The sequence below is a fragment of the Symphodus melops genome, assembly GCF_947650265.1.
Source record: "Symphodus melops genome assembly, chromosome: 3".
NCBI lineage: Eukaryota > Metazoa > Chordata > Actinopteri > Labriformes > Labridae > Symphodus > Symphodus melops.
The window spans coordinates 11906421-11919191 of NC_136693.1; the positions used below are offsets into that span (position 1 = coordinate 11906421).

At 40.4% G+C, this 12771-nt stretch overlaps 1 protein-coding gene across 2 annotated transcripts in view; it reads left to right on the forward strand.

The window, feature by feature from the left end:
• The first annotated feature begins 222 nt into the window (after positions 1–222).
• Positions 223–12771, forward strand: part of dagla (diacylglycerol lipase, alpha) — a 31598-nt gene continuing 19049 nt past the window's right edge. For both annotated transcript variants that reach the window (XM_079340410.1, XM_079340411.1), the window contains exon 1: positions 223–1418. The gene's annotated coding sequence lies outside the window, so the exon portion shown is untranslated. The remainder of the gene's footprint in view (positions 1419–12771) is intronic.

Consider the following 12771-nt stretch of genomic DNA (forward strand, 5'->3'; position numbering starts at 1 on the left):
GCACTGAGGTCAGGTCAGCCGTCTTGCCGCAGTCACGGCAGCAGGTCGTGTGAAAGTGAGACGACCGTGCTACCGAAAAAAAATAAATAAATAAATAAATATATATATATAATTTCTAAAGCGTGTATTTTGTAAAGATTAATTTTAGACTATAACGTTCACCTGTTCGCCTGCATTGTTGACACATGACAGTAAGCTCTACACCCAATTCTTGTGTTTATTTTATGAAGTGACGTTGACCCACGCCCAGTGTACGTCGTGCCAAAGAAGATAATAGTGTGTCAAGATAATTATCCGTAAAATAGTGAGTGGCCGGGTCATTTAACTGTGATACCAGGGCACATGGCAAATAAGATTTAAACTAAAACAAGTAACAAGAAAATGAGGTTTAACAGTGATGTAGGAAATATTCCTTAGTGTATATGAATATCTTAAAAATTGACAGCACTCTTGCTATTAGTTTTTTAAGAAGATTGCGTAAAATGTTACAGTTCTATCAAATTTAGAATAATTTAACAAACCAGGGCGCACAGTATTTTTTCTGCTTTTTTAAAAAAAAAACCCTTCCCCGGGCAGTTTTTGGATGACTTCACAAAGAGGAGTGGCAGCCTCTCAAGAAACACTGCTCTCTTTGAATCTGTTGCCGATTCCTTGATATTCACAAACCACCGGTGGCGCTCTTTCTCCGCAGGATCTCCAAAGTGTCCGTGGTCTGCCGTACAAGAACGATTCAGGTGTGCGTAAACCGAGCATTGTATGGAATTTACGCAACAAACACGGAAGGCGAATAGCAGTTTTTCTTTTACGTATTTTGTTGGAGAAACATCCGAGGGGATGGGCCAGATTCTTGGGAAATGCTACCTCTGTATTGCTGCTATTCGTGCTGGGGATCGGGAGTTGTCCGGCTGATGGCACACGGGCTGTCGACTACAACGTGTGAAACGGGGGGCTCGTCAAACCAGAGGATTTGCCATCATCTGTGAATAGAAATCATCATGTCGAGTTCCGACGGGGGGGTTATGAAAATGTCCCACTCTCACTGGACTGCCACAGGCGACGACGTGTTGTAAATACGCCGAGAACCAAGCCGTCAGTTACCGGTGGCTTAAAAAAAGACCGTGTATTTAATTACGCTCTTTGATGGCACGCATCCTAACGTGTTTGCCTGACACCCGTGCAGATTAACGGGGAAGCTCCTGCTCTTTGATGCCTTATCTGGCTCCATTCATGCTGCAGTTGTAATGACGTCTGTGGGGTTATCATAAATCTGTCGGAGACACAATTTTGAATTCATCCTCCAAAACCCCGTTTTGCCGGTGCCGGGGGAAGCGAGGCTGAGGCTGGCTGCAGTCGAAAGGATATGGGAGAACGAGCGGAACCGATGCATTGGGTCTTGACAAGGCATCGTCAAAAATCAGGTGAGCAGAGTGTGGATGACGAGGAGACTGTCGATCTCACCCGTTTACCTGCCGTTATCTGCACATGCACGATAGTCATGGTAGAGACAATGTGACCCGGCTTTTTAGCTCTTGTTTTAGTGCTGGTTTGAGTCCCATCTCTTAGGCCACATTCACATTAGCTAGGCCCGTAGGATGCCACCTTAAGCAGCTGTCCTGATTAAATGAGATTACTCTACAGCCGCTGCTGCTCATCGACTTGTTGGAATCACACATTGAGATGCTGGCGCACAAAACAACCAACCAGCTAACTATAGTGTGAGTGGTTGGATTAGGCCTATGGCATATTTCAGGCACGTTTTCTTATTTTGCATTGAATACTGAAGATAATGCAAACGTAATTTAAAAGCCCATTAAGTTAGTAAGAGTCCAAAAGTGACTTGGCAGTGTCATAGTCTAGTGTGAACTGCTCATAGTCCAAATTAAGTGTCCAGTCTTTTTTTCCTGGTAATTTATTTGCCAAGTTGTCAGTAAACAGGTCTTCTGACTGACTCGATGAATCAAACTTAAAAGTAGAGCCAAGAACCCATGATTGTGTTTGGGCTGTGAAGAAGGACAATGTTCTGTTTCTAAAAAAGGACATGGCACAGCGACAATAAGAGGAATGTCACACCTGTTTATCATCACACTCCAAATATTCCACTGATAATTCTGGCACTCCTTTCTCATGACTTCCACTTTTGTTTTTCCTCTGTCATAACGCTCTCCACCGGTCCATTTACAAATACCTTCACTATACAGTTATTCATCAGAGACAGACAAGGTGCTGCCACATGAACATCAACACAGTGGTTATAGTAAATAGCCTCCTGTGACAGTACCAGAGGGGTCAGCTGCAGAAGGCGGTGCACACCCTTAAGGGCCTGAAAATGTGTCACCCCAGGCTTTTTATTTGAGCAGAACCACAGATGAGTTCAGAGAAGAAGAAAATGAGGAGACGAGAGAAAAAATGCAAAAATGGCACATGCCTTACTGTAGACCCATTTTAGTTTAGACCACTATTACGTTGAAGAACAAGATCAGTTTGTCATGAAATGAGTGCACATGGCACACAGAAGTGTGCTGAACTGTATCTCATCTGTTAGTATTGATTCTTTCTTAATAATAGATAAATACTGATGTCTGCATCGTATTATGGATGGAATACATTATTTAATCACATATCCAAATAAAGCCTTTGTCATACAATGCTGCATTAACATCAGTGTTTACCTTTGGATTTCTGGTATCCCTGGATTCAACCCTTGTGGAAACCGAGCACCTTCAGGGAGTTCTGGCAGCTTTCGCATGTTGTCTCTATGTTTTCCCAAGCATCATATTCAACCTAATCTTGTGTCCATAACAGGCTTCTCATGTTTTATGGACGAGTTATTTTTACACATTTTGGTTAACCAGGGCCTCATGCTGGTGGCTGAAAATTAACATGTGATGAAGGAATCAGTGCATCACGATGATGCAGCAGCACATTTTGCAGCATTTGGTTGTTGATCCTGCAGGTAACCAGTGTGAATACTGTAACAACAATTTGATTTACTTGTGAGAATTCAATGTGGCTTTTTTTTTTTTTTTTTTTTTAAAGATTTAACATATTATGACATGGTTTTGTCATATTATTTTGTTTCAAGGTGTAAAATAATAATCACTTGTATGCTTTAACAATACCAGGTAAAGGGAACGAAATGGCACTGATTTTTAGTTTAATGTCGGGCAAAGTTTGTAAGTAAAATTGCTGGCCTGTGTGGTTTTCAAAGCCAAGTCACAAGAAAAAAACTTTGAGTAGCCAATTTGGCTGGGAACTTTTGGGTGTCTCGCTCCATTTTCGATTTTGTTTCTTGTGGTCACGATTCAATTTAGAATCTGCTTTCAATTCAAAGTGATTCTGGATTCATGTTTCAAAGTGTACTTTTTGAATACTTCAGTATCTACTCCTGTCATCTGTGAGACTGTCTGATTTTCTTTCTGCTCCATTTGACGTTCTACGAAGTTAAAGAGCTAGCATTAGCACTTAGCAGGGAGTGACTGATTAGCCAAAAGAAAATCAATTTTTGGAAGTTACGAATCGATTTTAAATCTCAAAAGAACTCGATTTTAACATAAAATGATGTGTTTGCCCACCTTTAGTAGCCTAGTTGAAATATATTTCACGTTCATAGTTGATAATGATACCATTAGCATGTTTATGATTGTAGGCTGTCATATCCATTTTATGTAGCTCACAAGAGTGAATGTCATTTTATCAGAGACCGTGTACTTAATCTTTAAAAAATTCAACTAAGTCAATGTCCATTTGTACTGCTGTGAACAGAAATGTTAAGCCCTTTTATGACAAACTTAGATTTATGTTACCTCTTCTTCTTTGAAGTGCATCATGGGACATGCGATCAGAATCAGCCAAAAGCAGTGCAGAGTCTCTTGTTGTGAATCTTACACGGCGGAGACAGTGTTGAGAGTTTGGCATGTTCTCTGCAGGACTTTGTATGTGTGGTTACTCTCCTCACTTGAGTGTGATGCAGATTTAAAGCGCTACAAGACATCCAGCACACTGTTAAAACCTAAGGCTTCCTGCAGAAGTGTGTTGCATGGACAAAAACCGATGCAGAGGATTTCAGTATTCCACCAAAATCGTGTGAAACTGCTCAGTACATGCGCTGTGGCAACCTGCCATCGCCAGGTTGCCACAGCGCATATGTTGCCAACCCATCACACACGAAAAACAGTCATGTGTACACAAACACACATGCAGTCTGCAGTGCACATACTATCACATCAAACGAAAGAAGAGAAAATGGAGTGGGAAGAGGTGAAAGGGATTGAGTGGGTGGCAGTGGGAGAAAAAGATGGAGAAAGAGGCAGAGGGAGAGTAGGAGTGAGTGGCACATGGCTTTCAGTCTAAAAAAAGATGAGCAACACGAAACCAAAACCAGAATCTGGATTAGCTAGATACGGAAGGGGGTGGAGGGTTGGAGGGGTGGGAAGGCTACAGGAGAAAAATGTAGGTTTCCTCTGCACTGGAAAATGGTGCAGATGCACACGCTCAGTTTCACGCTCATAAATGTCCTCTAAAATATGAATACTGAATGAGTGTGTGGGTAGAAGGAGAAGAAGAGAGAGCATGAGGATGGGAAGACAGAAGATGAGAAAGGCAGAGTGTTAAGATGAAGATAGGAGGAGAGGGTGTGATTCTTTAGGATGGAGAGAATAATGTACGTGCCAGAATAGTGAGAGAGTGGATCATTAGAGACAGCAGGAGCAGAGCCAGGGATGTGACAAATGCAAGTGAGATTCTTGATCAGAGCAGAGTGTAACACTGACCCAGGCTGCAAAAGAGAGAGCCCCGAACAGATGGATGCATGACAGAGAGAATGAGAGATTTGGGATGCTGCAGTCGCGCTGATGTGCCACTCTGGCACAACGTCACTTTTTGCTGTAGACATTCTCAGCTGATTTATTATTTATTCTGACACAATAGCAAGCTACAAGCAGGACAGGGAACTCCTCGCATACCTGTATGCTTGTTAAAGCTCACCAACAACTTGTGCAAAAGTGGAATACATGCATATTGTGTATGTCTACTTTCTCATCAAAGCCACATCTTCCCAGTATGTTGTTTTGAAAGAAAAAAAAAAAAACTGAAGCATGGCCCATGGCCTCCTGCTGTGAGTGGCTTGAGTGTCAGATGATGAATGAAGAAACTCAAGTGAAGTCTCGAGTGTACTTACCTGTGTTTATTTGGACACACCTTAGTTTACATACAGTAGATACGCGCCGCCAGTGCACCCTGAGTAAAAGCTGCTGTTTTCCATTCTAACATTTAGAGTCAGAGTGGGTGATAATAGGTCATGACAACAAGACAAGTTCAGAATCCCAGACATGCAGATTATTTCACAATGTCAACAAGTGTTATGTTGCTGTTTGCTAAAGAGATCAGTCTTTGTTTGTAAAGCCGTTTTTTTTTTTTTTTTTTTAAGTTTTCATGCTGGATTAGCAAAGTAACGCGAAGAGAGGATTTATGAGGAGTTGTGGTCATGTAATGATTTTTGAAGCACACCGTGCGACATGCCTGATTTTGACAACAAGACATTCAGTCTTTAGAGCGAGCTCCGTGCACCAGAGCAGCCATCCTGATATCAGATGAATGGACACCCTTAACAACACACTGTTTTAGAATGGCATCCAGCAGTTACAAGCACACCACAAAGCAAAAGGGAACAATGTTTCGCCTTTGTTTAATGAAGAGCTCCAAAACACATAACCCACCACACAGTTTACCTGTTTCTAAGACGACTGGGCATCATGTTCTTTTAGTGTCAGACTAAACCCCCCCGGAAAAAATAGAACCTGTTTGACTGAAGTCACTTCAAGAAGTGCTTGAAGTGATGCTCTCTCTCTCTCTATCGCTAAACGGTCTTTGCCTCAACAATGCGTGTTGGTTGAATGCATTTTTACTGTTGATACTTTGTCACAGAAGTACACTGAAATACAAACTTCCTCCTTATGCAACCTTGCAGCCTTACGTAACTCTCTCCGGTCATATGCTCCGTCTTGTGTGTAATAGTTTAACAACGGTAAAGCAGAATGTTTACAGTGCAGCTTCAGGGCTTTAAGGAAAGCAACATTAATCACTTTACAGGGAATGTAATGTGATTGTGGAGGTTTTTAGGAGTCTATGACAATTATGTTGTTTATTTCACTGTTCAAAATCGACTAGTTGACAGAAGATAAGTTGAACACGAGGAAACAGGAAGGTTTTGTTGGTGCTCAGAATCTACTGGAGGTGATGTTGTACGGGGATTGAAGTGTGGCGAAAGCAGGATGACAGTCTGGTCATTTTCAGGCATAGTCTTCAGTGTGATCTTACTGAGCTTGGTCCCAGTGATGGAGGTTTCTCAGGGAGGTTTTTTGAAAATCAAGCGGTGTAATCAGCAGCTTGGCTTGATGGTGCAGTAGAATCACTGTGAGTGAGTTTGAAGAGTGGACCTCTGAAACACCTGCTGCGAGTCCTTCCAAAGCAACCTGCTGTCTGGAACACAGATGGGACTTTGGTTTGCTGTTTCTGCTGATTCTAGATTCAGATGGGCTATCTGTATCTCCTAAAAAAGGTTGGGTGATGTATTCATGTACTGACAAAGTTCAGTGTAAGAGATTGAGCAGTGTGAACAGAGGAGTCTTTACGTACATCTGTCATTAGCAGTTATGGAAATGAGTTTGACAGAGATGACTGAAGAGCCACACAGAGAGCCTGTATACAAATAAGATTATTGTGGCGTTGACTTTGTTATGGTTTAGCTTTGCTTTGTGCCTCTGCCCTGTTTGTTTAAAATCCGTGCCCAAAGACAAAGCCGTGATGACGGACGGGGAGCCCTGTCATTGTTGTGGTGTCACGTGGGGCTGGGTGGAGCCTGGCACACAGTAGCACGCTTGCACGGAGCACAAAAGCATTGCTCGCATGCAGGACTATGTCACAGTCTTTTCACTGATCACATGTCGCGTAGACTTTGACGGCGTCACTCGCTCAGGATGAGAGTCGAGAGTTTGCATGAGTCATGCTCTTTGCAGAAAGCGCCATCATTCGCCGAGTCAGGGACGGCAGCTCAGCCTGGAGTCAGTTGTGTGTATGAGTGTTGTCCTCAAGGTCTTCTCTTTGAACATATCTTCTCTTTGATTTTTCATTGTTTGTTTTATTAAGTTTAAAATGTGGACACTACCGGTAGCATGATGTGTCTTTTTCTTCCCCCCGTTGCACACCTGTTGTCACTTTCACTTGCACCAAAGCGAGTGAAGCTGAGTCACAGTAACTTGTGCTTCCTAAATGGACAGATTGCTATCCCCTATTTTTTACTAGCCTGGTGTTATACTGACAATTGCTCCTTTAATGTTTTTTTGAGCATTATAGTTACATAGACACTGCATACAAAAATATCAATGCAACACTTTTGTTTTTGCTCCATTTTTTTTTTTTTTAGTGAGTTGACATGACACAATTGGCCTTTCTCTCAAATGTGTGTAAATCTGTGTTAGTGAGCACTTCTTCTCAAGTCAAGCCTGAAAATGACATTTGATTGTGATGACCAAAGAAGAATAAACATTTTGATGGGCCAAATATTAATAAAATATACCCCCAAAATACCCAATAGCCAATTACTTTTGTGGTTTGAGTTTGGCAGTGTTAGTTTGCATTATTCAGAGCATTGGTAGTCGATTTAGTCTACGTTTATAAATAGCCATCATTGTCAGAGGGATGTAGTATTCTTCATGTATAGAACCTGAAACCACGTTAAGTGTTTGGATTGTATATCAAACATTGGAATATTTCCATCCTTTGTTGTTTGCAAAGAAGATGTTAATACGAAAGCACACACGCTCATCTCTGAGCCCACACTATTTACTGTGAAGGGATTTCTTTAACTCGTTGGTGTGGAGCTGCTGCAAGGAGCAGTGAGATTGGATCTGTTGAAGCCAGCCTACCTAAACATCCCACGTTCCCCTTGATTGATCTTTATCTACTATTTGTCATTTATACTTTACACAAACCGACCTGTACTCTTTAGTGTCAGTCTCCGAGATGACCTGGACTTGTTTGCGTTGTCAAAGAAGTAATCAAGGTGGAAATTAAAGGAACGATCACATTTAGTTTGATTTAAAGACATCTCAAAATGATGAATCACAATCAAACAAGCCTGTGGAGCAGAACATGCATGTGATCAGTTAGAGTTTCATTTTGGTGATAACCGTCCTAAGTGCATGTGCTAATGTGCACCAGAGGCCAAACAGCATCACTAACAGGGTAACCTTCTCTGGGTGATGGATGGGAAAGCCCTTGAGGAAGCAGCTGCTATTAGTGTGGATGTCGGCCTGAGACTGATGGCCAAAGCTCCTCCATGAAATGAGGCTCGAAGAGCAGATCGACAATGGTCAGTGTTGATTACTTTTTCACAGAACTGATTACAGGATTAATAGGCTGGTATTCCTGTTTGTCAATGTACAGTTTGATAGATTACATTATCTGGCTACTGTGCCCTCTACTGTAAGGTTTGACTTGACAGATGAAGGCACGAAAAAAAAGGAAAACAGATTGTAATGAAACTCTTAACATTCTGATTTGATCCTCAGGATTATACAAATGTATCCACACGTATCCGTGTCTTTTGCAGAGTGGTTCAAATATACTTGTTCTTAACAAATAGAACACATGTTATACTGTTCTTAACACATAGATCTCTTCTAAACCTCAGGAATGACCGATCGATCACACATATTGATTGGCCTCAAAGTTTGTGGTTACTGCTGTTGCCTGACTGAGGACTGAGTAACTTTCTGTTTGTCATAATCACATGGACTACACTGCTCCTAAGACTACTGATTAGGGATGTAAAGATTAATCATGAAATCCATTAGATCAAATCGTGATGAATCGATTCAAAGGTGTCAGGGTTCAGTTTCAGATTCCGTACTCTGAAAAATAAATCGCAATACTACAGTGAGAGAAAATGAAAGAAGTAAGAAGATAACAGAAAAGACAAAAAACTGTTTGATAATATTGCAAGAAGACGAGGATTACACAAATAGCAAAACCAACATGTTGACATCAATTTCACAATGAGACGCTGCAATCCCCTCCCCTTGTTGACAGGCATTTTTTTGTCTATACAGTCTTATTTAGTAAAATAAATTGTTTGCTGCTGAAAATGAATTAGAAGAATCAATTAATCAATCGATATTCAGGCCACAGCAATTTTAACCAAACCAAACAGGGTCAATGCATCAACTCTAGGTAGTTTAGATTTACAGCATTTTATACATTTGTAAGTTAAAATATCAGATTAATATTCTTTCTGAACAATCAGATTTAAAGAGGAAATGTTATATTCCTTTTCAGTCTGCTGTGGTCTAAATGAAACATCTGTGCTGTGCTTTGGTCAACATGTAACATAAATCAAAGCACCAGAGGAGGTTTGTGACCCTGTAGAAACCAGCTCTCTCAGAACACTACGTTTTGATGTGTGTGTCTCTTTAAATGAAATGAGACCACCTGAGTTTTACAAGTATACATCACTCCTCCTGTAGAGACAATAAAAATGTCGGACCTGCACAAACGTTTTGCTTTAGGCTGGAGGTGGAGTCCATGGATAGAGATATCAGGGGAGGGGATTTTTTTTTTAACAATTTGTGATGTCACAAGTTGAGAAAATTTGAAATGGAGCAATTTTAAATCTGTTGTAAGACATAAGCAGATCACAAACAAAGGACTGGATGGATTTATTTCAAATTTTGTGGGTAGACACAAATATATGTTCAAAAACACTGTCAAAGTGGATTTTTCATAATGTGTCCCCTTTGAGTTGATGTTACTTGATCACAGTATACAGGAAGCTGTGCAAAGAAAAAATCAGCTATATTTCATCTGTCTTTAGTGTGAACATTTAGTGTATGTATGTACTTAATGAATACATGATTGTAAAATGATCACCCAAACATTGGCAGGGATGAGAAACCGTTTTATTCTACAATTGCAAGTAACTGTAAGTGAGTCAGGGAAGTGATGTAAAGAACGTGTACTTTTTTGTTTTTTTATATATCTAGGGGGGGTGTATGTGTACAGGAAATTGGCAATTGTATATGTATATATATATATATCGTTTAGCATTTGTTAAGTTCTTTTTTGTATCGTTATTTTAATTTCTATTGAAATTTATCCAAATAATATAAGATGCTGGTGGAAGGATGAGACGCTCTACTTTTTTTTCTCCAGCTGCCCATTTGAGTTATTGTGCACCAAGTACCACAACAGCAATGTTGCAGTTTAAAGAAGACATACGTTTGAAAACTGTAAAGCTTTGACCCTGAACAGAACAGACAGCAAACAGCTGGATACCTGAACAGATTGAAGAAACTGGAGCTACATAATGTTTTTTTATGTACAGATCTACATTTTACATCACGGCAAAGCTGCACTGCTACACCCATTTCACTTATAAATATGTCATAACATTTTCCACTGTTTATATCTATGTGGGGACTTATCATAAACCACAAGCCTGTAGGGTATAGTGCTGATAAGGGTCCCTGGCGGCCTAGTGTGCGTTTATGAGATCTGCTTGATTTCCTTGGCCTGATTGTTTGACTTAATGAGATTTCTGGGGGGGGTTTAGACGTCCAATTTCTTCTTTTCCCCTCTTTCTATTCTCTTGCCCTCCTTCGACTGTCCTCTTTATTGTTTCTCTGACCCGAAAGGAGTTTTACAAGTTGCTATGTGTCATTAGTCTTTCTACGTTTTTAGTGGAGGATTTACAAGGATGAATACTTATCTTAATCCTGGAGGTCTGAGCTGCTCCATGCCTTACCGGTATTGCTCAAGTTCTGAGTCTCCTCTGAAGCTTTGGATGTTCATGAAAACTCACAGCAGGTCCCAGGGTATCCAGCCATTTGCTGTGGAGGCCGGAGTGTAAACATTTCTGTCTTCCAACCAAATACTAGCGATTTCGCTGTGTTGTCTGTGCAACTTGGTTGAAGGTCTGCCAATCAGTGAAACCACCTGCTGCGGTGCTTTGATTGGAAGGAAAATCTTCATACTGTCACTCCACTGCTCACGGTTTGACCCCTCTGCTATTGAAACAGTTGGCCAGTCGTTATCACCTGCCAACACAGCTCAGGCTAAGTTGCTGTGAAAACAATTTTTGTGTCACTAAAACATTGATGGAGTTGGCCTTTCTGTCTGGGAACAAATTGTCCTTTTAATATTTGTGCCCACACCATGAAATCACAGTTTCTTGGTGTACTTTTTTATTGTTCTGTTAAATATCCAAAGAAATGGAGGAGTTTTATTTGATTTTTTTTTTTTGATTTTTTTTTTTTTAAGCAAGCTACTACCTTCTGAACGTGGCACATTTGTGAGGCATAAAGGCCCTGTTCACACGAGGTGTTAATGTGCATCTTGGTTTATCACAGCTCAAGTAGACAGTTCACACCAGGCATTTAAATCCTCTTTGCTTGCATCTGAGGTCTTTCAGAACATAAACGCATCCTTTCTCTTTTATAAAGACATCACATTCAGTTGGTGCAATGTATTTCAGATTCATCAACATGCTTTCACGCGATACTTTATCACTCAAAATGTACAATAGCCACACTTAAATCACTGTTAAATAAATCATGTAGATGCAGTCAGAGGAAGCTCAAATAAGATATCAGCTGCCGTCAGGTTAATAGGCGCTGATTAAATGATGAAAACTTGCTTTTTGAATTTATTTTTAATTTAGTAAGGACATGTTGCACACAGGCAAACATCTATTTTATCAACACGTTCTGCATCAAAATACTGCAAAACCACACTGCCACTACGAGATGCTGTCTGTTTACTGGGCTTGTATACGTCCAGAGTGGGGAGAGCAGGCACATTAACCAGGAGAGCCAACATATGAAAAGTTTTTTTTTTTTTTTTAACAGGTTTGTTATTCAGGTGGCAACTAGCAAAGTGGGATGACATTGAAGCCTTTTGCAGTTTTGTCTCTTTTTTGAATTTTCGACATATTACCTCAAAAGACACCAGTGAACTAATTGGGTCAAGGGTTCAAACTATGAAAGAATGTTGCTGAATGTAATCCAGATCACACCATACTTGGGGCAATCACACCTGAAATAGGATTGGTCATCTTTGGGTCAGATTATGCATGTAAATATCAGGTATTAAACAGATGAAGCCACACTTTCTCTGTGGGGTCTGAAGTGATTATCTCCATTTTCATTGAGAGACATATGAGGACTTTGAGAGATTTGTGAGAAATCAAAAACACATTAAAAAACTAAATCTAAATCTTAAATGAAGCTCACTGGACTGTGTGTGGATTTAACTATATAGACTATAAATGATTTTAGTTTGTAGTGTATATATTTATTTTTACACACGTAGGATTCACTTGTTGATGGAGTTTTTCTGACCATTTGGGCATTAGGGAGTTGAGCAGCTAAAATGCTATTCATCTTCTACTACTACGACTACACCTTTTTGCGGTCTAATTCACTGGAGCTGGTTTTTCACGGTCAGTGAATGATAGGTGTCTGCTTGATTAATGTCATTCCCATTCAAAACGAGTTCCACCAGTCATTTCTCTGTTTCAATAGAACAGAGAAGGTAATCATGGCTCCATCCTATGTGATTCACTTTTAGCTGACACTCTGTGCTTGTTATCTTATCACTGTACCTACCATGGCCATAATTCAAGTGTCTGTATGAAGTCCATCACTCATTTCCAGCTCAATAATAGACTATTAAGAGAAATAAAAGAGGGTACTAAGAGTCCATCCTGACAGCAAGGTC